Source organism: Pseudophryne corroboree, chromosome 8 (genome assembly GCF_028390025.1).
Source record: "Pseudophryne corroboree isolate aPseCor3 chromosome 8, aPseCor3.hap2, whole genome shotgun sequence".
Lineage (NCBI taxonomy): Eukaryota > Metazoa > Chordata > Amphibia > Anura > Myobatrachidae > Pseudophryne > Pseudophryne corroboree.
The window spans coordinates 163,425,570-163,440,629 of NC_086451.1; the positions used below are offsets into that span (position 1 = coordinate 163,425,570).

General features: G+C 47.5%; 6 non-coding genes and 1 pseudogene across 6 annotated transcripts; all 7 read right to left on the reverse strand.

Moving 5' to 3' along the window:
• Positions 1-1,461: 1,461 nt before the first annotated feature.
• On the reverse strand, positions 1,462-1,625 carry LOC134950828 (U1 spliceosomal RNA). Its single transcript, XR_010183679.1, has one exon. It is a non-coding gene; the product is annotated as a U1 spliceosomal RNA (small nuclear RNA).
• A 671-nt stretch (positions 1,626-2,296) lies between these two features.
• Positions 2,297-2,459, reverse strand: LOC134953571 (U1 spliceosomal RNA). Its single transcript, XR_010185647.1, has one exon. It is a non-coding gene; the product is annotated as a U1 spliceosomal RNA (small nuclear RNA).
• A 152-nt stretch (positions 2,460-2,611) lies between these two features.
• On the reverse strand, positions 2,612-2,775 carry LOC134951235 (U1 spliceosomal RNA). Its single transcript, XR_010184013.1, has one exon. It is a non-coding gene; the product is annotated as a U1 spliceosomal RNA (small nuclear RNA).
• Positions 2,776-3,446: 671 nt separating this feature from the next.
• Positions 3,447-3,609, reverse strand: LOC134953199 (U1 spliceosomal RNA). Its single transcript, XR_010185480.1, has one exon. It is a non-coding gene; the product is annotated as a U1 spliceosomal RNA (small nuclear RNA).
• A 152-nt stretch (positions 3,610-3,761) lies between these two features.
• Positions 3,762-3,925, reverse strand: LOC134951624 (U1 spliceosomal RNA). Its single transcript, XR_010184329.1, has one exon. It is a non-coding gene; the product is annotated as a U1 spliceosomal RNA (small nuclear RNA).
• Positions 3,926-4,619: 694 nt separating this feature from the next.
• Positions 4,620-4,761, reverse strand: LOC134952797 (U1 spliceosomal RNA; annotated as a pseudogene).
• Positions 4,762-4,913: 152 nt separating this feature from the next.
• Positions 4,914-5,077, reverse strand: LOC134950978 (U1 spliceosomal RNA). The gene has a single exon (XR_010183801.1). It is a non-coding gene; the product is annotated as a U1 spliceosomal RNA (small nuclear RNA).
• Between the last annotated feature and the right edge of the window lie 9,983 nt (positions 5,078-15,060).

A 15,060-nucleotide genomic window follows, 5' to 3' on the forward strand; every position in this document is an offset into this window, starting at 1 on the left:
CTTGGAGGATTCCGAGTTACTTGATGTGGTCAGGGCTTTGAAAATTTACGTGGCCAGGACGGCTAGAGTCAGGAAAACTGAAGCGCTGTTTGTCCTGTATGCAACCAACAAGATTGGTGCCCCTGCTTCAAAGCAGGCTATTGCTCGCTGGATTTGTAACACGATTCAGCAAGCGCATTCTATGGCTGGATTGCAGTTACCGAAATCGGTCTAGGCCCATTCCACGAGGAAAGTGGGCTCTTCTTGGGCGGCTGCCCGAGGGGTCTCGGCACTACAGCTGTGTCGAGCTGCTACTTGGTCAGGTTCAAACACCTTTTCAAAATACTATAAGTTTGATACCCTGGCTGAGGAGGAACTCATGTTTGCTCAATCGGTGCTGCAGAGTCATCCGCACTCTCCCGCCCGTTTTGGAGCTTTGGTATAATCCCCATGGTCCTTATGGAGTCCCCAGCATCCTCTAGGACGTTAGAGAAAATAAGATTTTAAACCTACCGGTAAATCTTTTTCTCGTAGTCCGTAGAGGATGCTGGGCGCCCGTCCCAAGTGCGGACTACTTCTGCAATACTTGTATATAGTTATTGCTTCAATAAGGGTTATGTTATAGTTGCATCGGTCCTGCACTGATGCTACAGTATGTTGTTTTTTCGTACTCATAACTGGGTAGTTTATCACAAGTTATACGGTGTGATTGGTGTGGCTGGTATGAATCTTGCCCTGGATTAACAAAATCCTTTCCTCATACTGTCAGTCTCCTCTGGGCACAGTTTCTCTAACTGTGGCATAGAGGCGCATAGAGGGAGGAGCCAGTGCACACCCAGAACTAAAGTCTTTCTTAAAGTGCCCATGTCTCCTGCGGAGCCCGTCTATCCCCATGGTCCTTACGGAGTCCCCAGCACCCTCTACGGACTACGAGAAAAAGATTTACCGGTAGGTTTAAAATCTTATTTTCTACTTTATTCTTTTCTATCCTAGTTTATTACGACCAACTCTCATCCAAGGAGTTTGATATTCTACTACCTGCATGCAATTTAAATTGCTTAAATTGTTTATATGGTTGATTTGTCCTTCACAACCCATAATCTGCAACTTGGATGTACTTGTGTCATTGAAAATCTTATAATAAAAATGTTTATATATTGAAAAAAAAAGTTATAAGACATATGCATTCAATATTTGAAGAAACAAAATAAAATAAAGCTATGTATTGGGTTTCACTAACAAGCACATTGGAAGACTTGACTACTGTTAAAAGACATGCATTACATGGTATAGAGCCACAAACCACAATGTAGTAAAATAAAAACAAACTTACATGTGCTAGAGCTGGGGAGGGTCGCTGCTCGGGCAGCCCCCTGTCAAGTGAAGGAGATCCAACTGAGGCAGCACAAGGGAACTCTCGAAAGAAGAACAAGGCTAGAGGAAAATCTGAGACAAAGAAATCTGACTTTTACCAGAGCTGACCAGAGGAAAGCACAAACACAGTCCCCCACTACCACAAATAATGCAGTCGAGTTTCCCACATTTGTGGAAATCACAGGGGTCAGCAAACCCAGAATGCAATGAATGAACCTCACCCTGGGAGAACAATCTTCATGACCATGGTATCTCCTATGCAAAATAAGTATGATTTGGGATAGGGCTGGGGAGGGCCGCTGCTCAGGCACATCTCTGTCAAGTAAAGGAGATTCAACTGAGGCAGCACAAGGGAACTCTCATCTGGGGACAACAACTGCAGGGAGAACACATATTTTCAGATGAACATGGGAGGGCAGAAGGCTACCTAATACTGAAGCACCCCCAAACAACAAACAAAATGCAACAACTAGTGCAAGCATTCCTGGGGGAAGGCCTGCAGCAGATGGATTTGCATATGGTGATGTCATCCAAGCAGTGGGTCAAAGTTGGCTTCAACCCTCGTCTGCATATGAAAAGAGAAAAGGGGCGTGCAGGGCATGGCAGCCTTTTGCGGCGCTTGGATGACCCCTAGCTCGCATTAAACACCTCCACCCTCCTTCGGTGTGGGGCTCATGTTGGCCATGCCCCAGCCCCTGAAGCATTCAAGCTGATTTCTTGCAGCAGCTGGGCACTGTAACAGCTCCAGAGCTGCTCTGTAAGGCAAGTAAAAGGGCGTGGGCCCTGCAGCACTACCTGTAGTTCGCATTGTGCGTTGGAAGGCACAAATTAAGCAGACGGGAGAAGTCAGGATAGTGCGCAAGGGCATAGAAGGGAGCGGCTCAAGAAAAAAGAAGTGTAAACAGACAGCAAACTAGGCTGGAGAGAGACATGAGACAAAGAGATCTGAATTATACGAGAGCCGACCAGGGGAAACACAAATTATGCAGTCAAGTTTCCCACATTTGGGGAAATCGCAGGAGCAGCACACCCAGAGTGCAATTGGTGAGCCTTGCCCTGGGAGAAGCACCTTCATGATCATAGTATCTTACCTAGCAGGTAAGAAGGAGTTGGGCTAGAGCTGGGGAGGGTCGCTGCTCGGGCACCCCCCTGTCAAGTGAAGGAGATCCAACTGAGGCAGCACAAGGGAACTCTCGAAAGAAGAACAAGGCTAGAGGAAGATCTGAGACAAAGAAATCTGACTTTTACCAAAGCTGACCAGAGGAAAGCACAAACACAGTCCCCCACTACCACAAATAATGCTGTCAAGTTTACCACATTTGGGGAAATAACAGGGGTCAGCATACCCAGAATGCAATGAATGAACCTCACCCTGGGAGAACAATCTTCATGACCATGGTATCTCCTATGCAAAATAAGTATGATTTGGGATAGGGCTGGGGAGGGCCGCTGCTCAGGCACATCTCTGTCAAGTAAAGGAGATTCAACTGAGGCAGCACAAGGGAACTCTCATCTGGGGACAACAACTGCAGGAGTTACACATATTTTCAGATGAACATGGGAGGGCAGAAGGCTGCCTAATACTGAAGCACCCCCAAACAACAAACCAAATGCAACAACTAGTGCAAGCATTCCTGGGGGAAGGCCTGCAGCAGATGGATTTGCATATGGTGATGTCATCCAAGCAGTGGGTCAAAGTTGGCTTCAACCCTCGTCTGCATATGAAAAGAGAAAATTGGCATGCAGGGCATGGCGGCCTTTTGCGGTGCTTGGATGACCCCTAGTTCGCATTAAACACCTCCACCCTCCTTCGGTGTGGGGCTCATGATGGCTATGCCCCAGCCCCTGAAGCATTCAAGCTGATTTCTTGCAGCAGCTGGGCACTGTAACAGCTCCAGAGCTGCTCTGTAAGGCAAGTAAAAGGGTGTGGGCCCTGCAGCACTACCTGTAGTTTGCATTGTGCGTTGGAAGGCACAAAGTAAGCAGACGGGAGAAGTCAGGATAGTGCGCAAGGGCATAGAAGGGAGCAACTCAAGAAAATAGAAGTGGAAACAGACTGCACATTAGGCTGGAGAGAGACCTGAGACAAAGAGATCTGAATTATACGAGAGCCGACCAGGTGAAACACAAATTATGCAGTCAAGTGTCCAACATTTGGGGAAACCGCAGGAGTTGCACACCCAGAGTGCAATGGGTGAGCCTTGCCCTGGGAGAAGCACCTTCATGATCATAGTATCTCACCTGGCAGGTAAGTAGGAGCTGGGCTAGAGCTGGGGAGGGTCGCTGCTCGGGCACCCCCCTGTCAAGTGAAGGAGATCCAACTGAGGCAGCACAAGGGAACTCTCGAAAGAAGAACAAGGCTAGAGGAAGATCTGAGACAAAGAAATCTGACTTTTACCAGAGCTGACCAGAGGAAAGCACAAACACAGTCCCTCACTACCACAAATAATGCAGTCCAGTTTCCCACATTTGGGGAAATCACAGGGGTCAGCATACCCAGAATGCAAAGAATGAACCTCACCCTGGGAAAACAATCTTCATGACCATGGTATTTCCTATGCAAAATAAGTATGATTTGGGATAGAGCTGGGGAGGGCCGCTGCTCAGGCACATCTCTGTCAAGTAAAGGAGATTCAACTGAGGCAGCACAAGGGAACTCTCATCTGGGGGCAACAACTGCAGGGAGAACACATATTTTCAGATGAACATGGGAGGGCAGAGGCTGCCTAATACTGAAGCACCCCCAAACAACAAACCAAATGCAACAACTAGTGCAAGCATTCCTGGGGGAAGGCCTGCAGCAGATGGATTTGCATATGGTGATGTCATCCAAGCAGTGGGTCAAAGTTGGCATCAACCCTCATCTGCATATGAATAGAGAAGAGGGGCGTGCAGGGCATGGCGGCCTTTTGCGGCGCTTGGATGACCCCTAGTTCGCATTAAACACCTCCACCCTCCTTCGGTGTGGGGCTCATGTTGGCTATGCCCCAGCCCCTGAAGCATTCAAGCTGATTTCTTGCAGCAGCTGGGCACTGTAACAGCTCCAGAGCTGCTCTGTAAGGCAAGTAAAAGGGTGTGGGCCCTGCAGCACTACCTGTAGTTTGCATTGTGCATTGTAAGGCACTAAGTAAGCAGACGGGAGGAGAAGTCAGGATAGTGCACTAGGGTATAGAAGGGAGGGGCTCAAGAAAAAAGAAGTGGAAACAGACAGCAAACTAGGCTGGAGAGAGACCTGAGACAAAGAGATCTGAATTATATGAGAGCTGACCAGGGGAAACACAAATTATGCAGTCAAGTTTCCCACATTTGGGGAAATCGCAGGAGCAGCACACCCAGAGTGCAATGGGTGATCCTTGTCCTGGGAGAAGCAACTTCATGATCATAGTATCTCACCTGGCAGGTAAGTAGGAGTTGGGCTAGAGCTGGGGAGGGTCGCTGCTCGGGCACCCCCCTGTCAAGTGAAGTAGATCCAACTGAGGCAGCATAAGGAAACTCTCGATAGAAGAACAAGGCTAGAGGAAGATCTGAGACAAATAAATCTGACTTTTACCAGAGCTGACCAGAGGAAAGAACAAACACAGTCCCCCACTACCACAAATAATGCAGTCGAGTTTCCCACATTTGTGGAAATCACAGGGGTCAGCATACCCAGAATGCAATGAATGAACCTCACCCTGGGAGAACAATCTTCATGACCATGGTATCTCCTATGCAAAATAAGTATGACTTGGGATAGGGCTGGGGAGGGCCGCTGCTCAGGCACATCTCTGTCATGTAAAGGAGATTCAACTGAGGCAGCACAAGGGAACTCTCATCTGGGGACAACAACTGCAGGGAGAACACATATTTTCAGATGAACATGGTAGGGCAGAAGGCTGCCTAATACTGAAGCACCCCCAAACAACAAACCAAATGCAACAACTAGTGCAAGCATTCCTGGGGGAAGTCCTGCAGCAGATGGATCCAATAACAGCTCCAGAGTTGCTCTACAAGACAAGTAAAAGGGTGTGAGCCCTGCAGCACCACCTGTACTTTGCATACACACATATAGGACAGCATCTCTTATATGCCCCAGGGTCAATAAAATAGTATCCTTATCTAGGGTATCCATCCCCTCAGATAAGGTATCCGTCCATGCTGCTACAGCACTACACACCCAGGCCGACGCAATTGCCGGTCTGAGTAAGGTACCCGAATGTGTATAAATGGACTTCAGGGTTATCTCCTGTTTGCGGTCAGCAGACTCTTTGAGGGTAGCCGTATCCTGGGACGGGAGGGCTACCTTCTTGGATAAGCGTGTTAATGCTTTGTCCACCCTAGGGGAGGATTCCCATCTTAACCTATCCATTGATGGGAAAGGATACGCCATAAGAATCCTTTTGGAAATCTGCAGTCTTTTATCTTGAGATTCCCAGGCTTTTTCACATAACTCGTTCAGCTCGTGTGAGGGGGGAAAGGTTACCTCAGGCTTCTTTCCCTTGTACTTATGTACCCTCTTGTCAGGGACAGGGGGTTCCTCTGTGATGTGCAAAACATCTTTTATTGCCATAATCCTATATCGAATGGATTTTGCCAATTTTGGCTGTAACTTTGCATCATCGTAATCGACACTGGAGTCAGAATCCGTGTCAGTATCTGTGTCAACAATCTGGGATAGTGGGCGCTTATGAGACCCTGACAGTCCCTGCGACATAGGATCAGGCATGGGTTGAGACCCTGACTGTCCCAAAGCTTCAGCCTTGTCTAATCTTTTGTGCACTGAGTTTACACTAGCATTTAAAACATTCCACATATCCATCCAATCAGCTGTCGCAGAGACACCACATTAATTTGCTCCCGCTCCTCTCTAATATAGCCTTCTTCCTCAGACATGTCGACACACGTGTACCGACACACCACACACACAGGGAATGCTTTTTCTGAAAACAGTTTCCCCACAAGGCCCTTTGGAGAGACAGAGAGAGAGAGAATGCCAGCACACACCCCAGCGCTATATAACCCAGGAATAACACAGTAACTTAATGTTTGCCCAGTAGTGCTGCTGTATGTAATTTGCGCCGAATTATGTGCCCCCCCTCCTCTTTTCAACCCTCTTGTCTACCGTGGTTTCAGCAGGCGAGAGTCTGGGGAGCTGCCTCAGCGGTGCTGTGGAGAAAAAATGGCGCTGGTGAGTGCTGAGGGAGAAGCCCCGCCCCCTCGGCGGCGGGCCTCTGTCCCGCTTAAACTGTAAAATTGGCGGGGGCTCATACATATATACAGTGCTCAGCTGTATATATGTTATATTTTTGGCAAAAAGAGGTTTATATTGCTGCCCAGGGCGCCCTGCACCCTTACAGTGACCAGAGTATGTGAGGTGTATGGGAGCAATGGCGCACAGCTGCAGTGCTGTGCATTACTTCAGTGAAGATCATGAAGTCTTCTGCCACCGCTGAAGTCTCTTTTCTTCTCATACTCACCCGGCTTCTATCTTCCGGCTCTGCGAGGGGGACGGCGGCGCGGCTCTGGGACGGACGGCGAGGGTGAGATCCTGCGTACCAATCCCGCTGGAGCTAATGGTGTCCAGTAGCCTAAGAAGCAGGACCTTGCAACTCAGAGAGTAGGGCTGCTTCTCTCCCCTCAGTCCCTCGATGCAGGGAGTCTGTTGCCAGCAGTGCTCCCTGAAAATTAAAAACCTAACAAAATACTTTCTGTCAGAAAGCTCAGGAGAGCTCCTGAAAAGCACACAGTTTCCACTGGGCACAGTATCAAACTGAGGTATGGAGGAGGGGCATAGAGGGAGGAGCCACTGCACACCCAGAACTAAAGTCTTTCTTAAAGTGCCCATGTCTCCTGCGGAGCCCGTCTATCCCCATGGTCCTTACAGAGTCCCCAGCATCCTCTAGGACGTTAGAGAAAATAGGATTTTAATACCTACCGGTAAATCCTTTTCTCTTAGTCCGTAGAGGATGCAGGGCACCCGTCCCAGTGCGTACTGTGTCTGCAGTTATTAAATGGCCCTTAACTCCAGAACATTTATGTGGAGACAACTTTCCCGACTTGACCATCTTCCTTGGATGTTTTCCCCCTGTGTGACTGCTCCCCAGCCTCGGAGGGTTGCATCCGTGGTCCCTAGGATCCAGTCCTGGATCCCGAACCATCGCCCCTCTAGGAGGTGAGAACTGTGCAGCCGCCAATGGAGTGATATTCTGGTCTTGGAAGATAGGATTATCCTCCGGTGCATGTGTAGGTGGGATCCGGACCACTTGTCCAACAGGTCCCACTGGAACACTCTAGCATGGAACCTGCCAAACTGAATGGCCTCGTAGGCCGCAACCATCTTCCCCAGCAACCGAATGCATTGATGGATTAACACTCTTGCTGGTTTCAGAATTTGTTTGACCAGACTCTGGATCTCCATAGCCTTTCCACTGGAAGAAAACCTCTTCTGTGTCCAGTATCACTCCCAAAAACAACAACCGCGTCATTGGGACCAACTGCGATTTTGGCAAGTTTAGGAGCCAACCATGTTGTTGAAGAACTGTCAGGGAGAGTGCAATGTTTTGCAACAACTGGTCCCTGGATCTCGCCTTTATCAAGAGATCATCCAAGTACGGGATAATTGTGACTCCTTGTTTGCGAAGGAGAACCATCATTTCCGCCATCACCCTGGTGAAAATCCTCGGAGCCGTGGACAGACCAAACGGCAACGTATGAAATTGGTAATGACAATACTGAATTGCAAACCTCAGGTAGCTTGATGCAGTGGCTAAACGGAACATGTAAGTAGGCATCCTTATGTCTACCAAAACCATGAAATCTCCTTCCTCCGGACTGGAGATCCCTACCCTGAGAGATTCCATCTTGAAATTGAATTTCTTTAGGTAGAAATTGAGGGATTTCAGATTTCAGATTGGTCTGACTGAGCCTTCCGGCTTCGGGACCACGAAGAGGCTTGAATAAAAGCCTTCTCCCTGCTGACTAAGGCCGATTTGAACAATCGGTGAGGGGGAACGTCTTGAAACCCCAGTTTGTACCCTTGGGACACTATTTGTAAAACCCACGAGTCCAGGTCCAAATTATTCCAGAACTGACTGAAGTGTTTTAGACGTGCCCCCACTGGTGTGGGCTCCTGCAAGAGAGCCCCAGCGTCATGCAGTGGATTTGGCAGAAGCAGAGGACGATCTCTGCTCCTGCGATCTTGAAGAGGCTACAGACCTCTTCCCTCTTCTCCTTCCTCTACCTGCAAAGAAAGGGGAATCTTAACTTCTTGCATATCTATTGGGCCAAAATGACTGCGTTAGATAATGATGCGTCTTCATCCGTTGAGAGGGAACATAGGGCAAGAAGGTTGACTTACCTGCGGGAGCTGCCGAGATCAAATTAACTAGGCCGTCGCCAAACAAGGCTTCACCTTCATAGGGAAGAGACTCCCTTTCTTCTTGGAGTCAGCATCAGCATTCCCTTGGTGAATCCACAATGCCCTCCTATCCGAGACTGCCATGAAATTGGCCCGTGAACTCAAGAGTCCTATATCCCTTGCAGTCGTAAGTATGCTGCAGTGTCCTTGATATGATCCAACGTAAGGAGCATCCCATGTCTCCAGGATATCTATATCGGATGACAAGGTATTCGACCAATTCTTGAATACTACTACTCACCCATGCGCATGTAATGGCAGGTCTAAGTAATGTACCCGTGGTTACATAACTAGAAATAATGTAGCTTCCTGCATACGATCCGCTGGATTTGTGACAGGGCCCCATGCAGAACAGGGGGTGATTCCCACTTTATTCTGTCCGCGGCAGGAAATGAATAAACAACCGGAAACCTTTTGGGGATTTGAAACCATCTTGTCGAGCTGGCCCAGACTTTCTCAAACAGAGATGGAGGAACGTTACATCAGCTTTCATTATATATCTATATATATACATACATATAGACCCCTTTGTCAGGAACAGCAGGGTCCTCAGTGATGTCAATATGTCCTTAATATCCACAATCATGTACTGAATGCTCCTTGCCAATATTGGATCTAATCAGGAAATATTATGGTCGACATAGGAATCAGTATCCGAGTCAGTATCAGTGTGTAGTAACTGGGCAAAATAACATTTTTGCGGGGCCTGAGGGAAAAGAAGCATAGCCATGAACATCACATCTTTTCTCTACGTCTGTGTCTGGGACACAGATTTATCCAACCTCACTCTGATATTACTGAAACTTTCACCCAGTCAGTTATTGGTGGTGCCAACAGGGCAACCATCATATGTCTGCATTCCTAATATAGTTTCCTCTTGGGAAAAACATTCAGCCACCGACATGTTGACACACATGTACCAAGTACCCACAGACACATCGGCTTATGGGGGATAGACCTACAGTAAATCTGTCAGAGGGACAGATGGGATTTTTCAGCTCACAACCCAGCGTCAAAAGTACACAGTCTGGGAAATAATAAACTCTATAGTGATAGACTTGTAACGCTCTATAGATGTGCTGGTGAGGTGAGGAAGAAGCCCCGCCGCTGTAATGGCACGCTTCTGTCCCGCTCAGAAACAAATAATTAATTACGCTGGTGGGGTAAGGACAGTGCCCAGGCACTAATGTCCACTTTTGCCAGCCTTTTGTGAGGAATTTATGCTGCCCGGGTGCCCCCCCCCCCAACGCCCTGCACCCTGCAGTGCCTGTGTTTGTGTGGGAGCATGGCGCACAGCATTCCGCTCGCTGCGTGGTACCTCAGAATGCCATCTGTTCTTCTGCTACTCGCCTGTCTTCTGACTTCTGGCTCTGTAAGGGGGTGATGGCAGGCTACGGGAGTGGGCATCTAGGCGTACCCAGCGATCAGCACCCTCAGGAGCTAATGGTGTCCTGTCAGCCAGAAGTAGAGCCATTGAACTCACTAGAAGTTGGTCATACTTCTCTCCCCTAAGTCCCACGAAGCAGGGAGACTGTTGCCAGCAGCCTCCCTGAAAATAAGAAAAACTAACATAAGTCTTTTCAGAGAAACTCAGTAGAGCTCCCCTGTAGTGCATCCAGTCTCACTGGGCACAATTCTAAAACTGGAGTCTGGAGGAGGGGCATAGAGGGAGGAGACAGTTCACACCCTTTGAAAGTCTTAAAGTGCCCATGTCTCCTGCGGATCCCGTCTATACCCCATGGTTCTTAATGTGATCCCAGCATCCTCTAGGACGTATGAGAAAACAAATAACGCACACACGAGGAGAGAACAAAGGAAGGGGGGGGAGGGGGGGGGTAAGGTAAGGTAGTAAAGGCATATTGGATAAACTACAACCTTATACATATTCATTAATGTACCAGTAGTTAGAAGTAGAAGAGCTCTAACAGAAACCACAAAGCTTATCTAAAGCCACACCACACTGGATATGCCCAATCTCATTTGATCTTTGAAGCAAAGCAGTATTGGACTTTGTTACTACCAAGCAGTCTCCCATCCATGTATTATCAGATTCTTTAGGTGTTTTTAAACTACCAACACCCTTTTCTTGGTACATTTAATTTTTACATGTATTCTTTTATGTACCAGAAGTTAGAAGTAGAAAAGCTCTAACAGAAACCACCAGCTTATCTACAGCCACAGCACACTGGATTTGCCCAATCTCTCCTGATCATGGAAGCTGAGCAGTGTTGGTCCTGGTTTTAGTACTTGGATGGGAGACCACCAGGAAATACCAGGAGCTGTGTGTATTTTTACAATACCAACACCGTTCTCTTGATGCATTCCATTTTGAAACATTGGGGCAGATCTATTAAGCCTGGTGAACTGATAAAGTGCAAGGTGATAAAGTACCAGCCAGTCAGCTCCTAACTGTCATTTTTCAAACCCAGCCTGTGACATGGCAATTAGGAGCTGATTGGCTGGTACTTTATCACCATGCAAATTATCATTCCACCAGGTTTAATAAATCGGCCGCTTATTCATTTATGTACTAGTAGTTAGAAGTAGAAGAACTCTAACAGAAACCACTAAGCTCATCTACAGCCACACCACACTGTATATGCCCAATATCACCTGATCTTAGGCCTGGTTTGTTCTTGGATGTGAGACCACCTGGGAATACCAGGTGCTGTAGGTAGTTTTATACTACCAACACCGTTCTCTTGATGCATTCTATTTTGAAACTTATTCATTGATGTAGAAGTTAGAAACAGCAAAAATCATCTACAGCCGCATCACACTGGATATGTCCAATCTCATCTTATGTTGGAAGCTAAGCAGTGTTGTGCCTGGTTAGTTTTTGGATTTCAGGTCCTGCCTTCTGGTTTGGCCACGGCACCTCGGAAATTCACCAAGGTCATGGCCGTGATGACGACCCTTCACCATCGGTGGACCAGGGAGGAATCTCTCCTCCCGATAAACATTCTGGAATTGCGGGCAGTGTTCAATTCATTGATACTGGCCCTGCCTCTAGTACAGAACAGGCCTGTTCAAGTACAATCGGACAACGCCACCACGGTAGTGTACACAAATCATCAAGTCGGCACTCGAAACTGCATGGCAAAGCTGGAAGTATAAAAAAATCCTCAGTTGGGTAGAACGTCATCTGCCAGCAATATCGGCAGTGTTCATTCCCGGAGTCCTCAACTGGGAAGCGGATTTCCTCAGTCGTCAGGACGTTCACGCTGGAGAGTGGAGAGGCTGCAGCAGAAATATCTGCACTGGTGTCAGTAGGTGACTGAGGCAGGGATGACTGGGAGATAGTGGGTGACTGAAGCATGTATGAGTGGGATATAGTGGGTGACTGAAGCCGGGGTGACTGGGAGATAGTGGGTGACTGATGCAGGGGTGACAGTGATAGTGGGTGACTTAGGCAGGGGTGACAGGGAGATAGTTGGTTACTGAGGGAGGGGTGATAGGAAGGGGTTGGGTAAGTATGGGAAGAAAGTGGGTGACAGGGATAATAAATGAATAAGGCAGGGATGATAGGGAGATAGTGGATGACTGTGGCAGGGGTGACAGGGACAGTAAGAGACTGAGGCAGGGGTCGCAGGTATAGTGGTTGACTGAGGCAGCGGTGACTGGGAGATAGTGGGTAACTGAGGCAGGGGTGACAGGGAAAGTGTGCGACTCAGGCAGGGGTGATAGGGAGATAGTGGGCAGCATATCTCTGCCTCACTGCAGCAGCACATTCCTGCTTCACTGACAGCAGCACATCCCTGCAACGTTGACAGCAACACATCCCTGCAACATTGACGGCAGCACATCCCTGCCTCATTGACGGCAGCACATCCCTGCCTCACTTATAGCAGCACATCCCTGCCTCGCTGACAGCAGCACATCACTGCCTCGCTGACAGCAGCACATCACTGCTTCACTGACAGCAGCACATCACTGCTTCACTGACAGCAGAACATCCCTGCCTCACTGGCAGCAGCACATCCCTGCTTTACTGACAGCTGTATATAGGGCCTAATTAAGACCTGATCCCTGCTGTGCATATTCACACAACAGGAGATCAGGTCTGAAGTGCGTGTGTGCTGGTGCCACAGTGCACCGGCACATGCCAGAGATGCGATCAGCATCTCTGCCCAGTGAGCGCCTCTGCCTGATTGACAGGTAGAGGCGGTCACTGGGCAGGAGGAGTCGGGCCAGCGGCGTTGTGCCGCCATTTTGGGGGCACAGTCAGGACAACGCAGACATGACCGGACCGTATGGGGGCGGGGCCGTGACGGCTGTGTGACCCGGACAGCAACAGGCCTTATTTACTAAAATCTAAGATAAATTTTATGGCATTTATGTGCAGTCTAGTTTGCACAGTTGATAGAGTGTTGATCTTGCACTATCAATGTAAGCCTCACATAGGTTTGATACACATGTAAGTTTGTTTTTATTTTACTACATTGTGGTTTGTGGCTCTATACCATGTAATGCATGTCTTTTAACAGTAGTCAAGTCTTCCAATGTGCTTGTTAGTGAAACCCAATACATAGCTTTATTTTATTTTGTTTCTTCAAATATTACATAGTAACATAGTAACATAGTATCTGAGGTTGAAAAAAGACAATTGTCCATCGAGTTCAACCTATTTGTGGTGTCCTATGCATGATGATTTTACTAAAATGTCTGACTGATGCTGCTGTCAGCCATTGCATTTTATCCCTATTTATAGTAATTATAATGCATGACTATGCACCATACCCCTGGATATCCTTATCCAATAGGAATTTATCTAACCCATTCTTAAAGGTGTTGACAGATTCCGCCATTACAACTCCCTCGGGCAGGGAATTCCAAACACGTATTGTCCTTACCGTGAAAAAGCCTTTACGCTGTATTGTGCGGAATCTCCTCTCCTCTAACCTGAGCGAGTGTCCACGAGTCCTCTGTGTTGATCTAACCAGAAACAGGTCCCACGCAAGCTCTGTGTATTGTCCCCTTATATATTTGTAGATGTTGATCATATCCCCTCTTAGTCTCCGCTTTTCCAATGTAAACATGCCTAGTCTTTCAAGCCTTTCCTTGTATGCCATCATCTCCATGCCCTTAATTAGTTTGGTCGCCCTCCTCTGTACCTTTTCAAGCTCCAGGATATCCTTTTTGTAGTACGGTGCCCAGAACTGTACACAGTATTCAAGGTGTGGCCTCACTAGTGATTTATATAACGGGAGTATAATACTCTCGTCCCTAGCATCAATACCCCGTTTTATGCATGCTAATATCTTATTAGCCTTCTTTGCTGCAGTCCTACTTTGGGTACTACTGCTTAGCTTGCTATCTATGAGGACACCTAAGTCCTTTTCCAGTACAGAATCCCCTAATTTTACCCGATTTAGTAGGTAGGCATATGTCTTATAACTTTTTTTTTCAATATATACACATTTTTATTATAAGATTTTCAATGACACAAGTACATCCAAGTTGCAGATTATGGATTGTGAAGGACAAATCAACCATATAAACAATTTAAGCAATTTAAATTGCATGCAGGTAGTAGAATATCAAACTCCTTGGATGAAAGTTGGTCGTAATAAACTAGGATAGAAAATAATAAAGTAGAAAATAAGATTTTAAACCTACCGGTAAATCTTTTTCTCGTAGTCCGTAGAGGATGCTGGGGACTCCGTAAGGACCATGGGGATAGACGGGCTCCGCAGGAGACATGGGCACTTTAAGAAAGACTTTAGTTCTGGGTGTGCACTGGCTCCTCCCTCTATGCCCCTCTATGCCACAGTTAGAGAAACTGTGCCCAGAGGAGACTGACAGTATGAGGAAAGGATTTTGTTAATCCAGGGCAAGATTCATACCAGCCACACCAATCACACCGTATAACTTGTGATAAACTACCCAGTTTTGAGTACGAAAAAACAACATACTGTAGCATCAGTGCAGGATTGATGCAACTCTAACATAACCCTTATTGAAGCAATAACTATATACAAGTATTGCAGAAGTAGTCCGCACTTGGGACGGTCACCCAGCATCCTCTACGGACTACGAGAAAAAGATTTACCGGTAGGTTTGAAATCTTATTTTCTCTAACATCCTAGAGGATGCTGTTGACTCCGTAAGGACCATGGGGATTATACCAAAGCTCCAAAACGGGCGGGAGAGTGCGGATGACTCTGCAGCACCGATTGAGCAAACATGAGTTCCTCCTCAGCCAGGGTATCAAACTTATAGTATTTTGAAAAGGTGTTTGAACCTGACCAAGTAGCAGCTCGACACAGCTGTAGTGCCGAGACCCCTCGGGCAGCCGCCCAAGAAGAGCC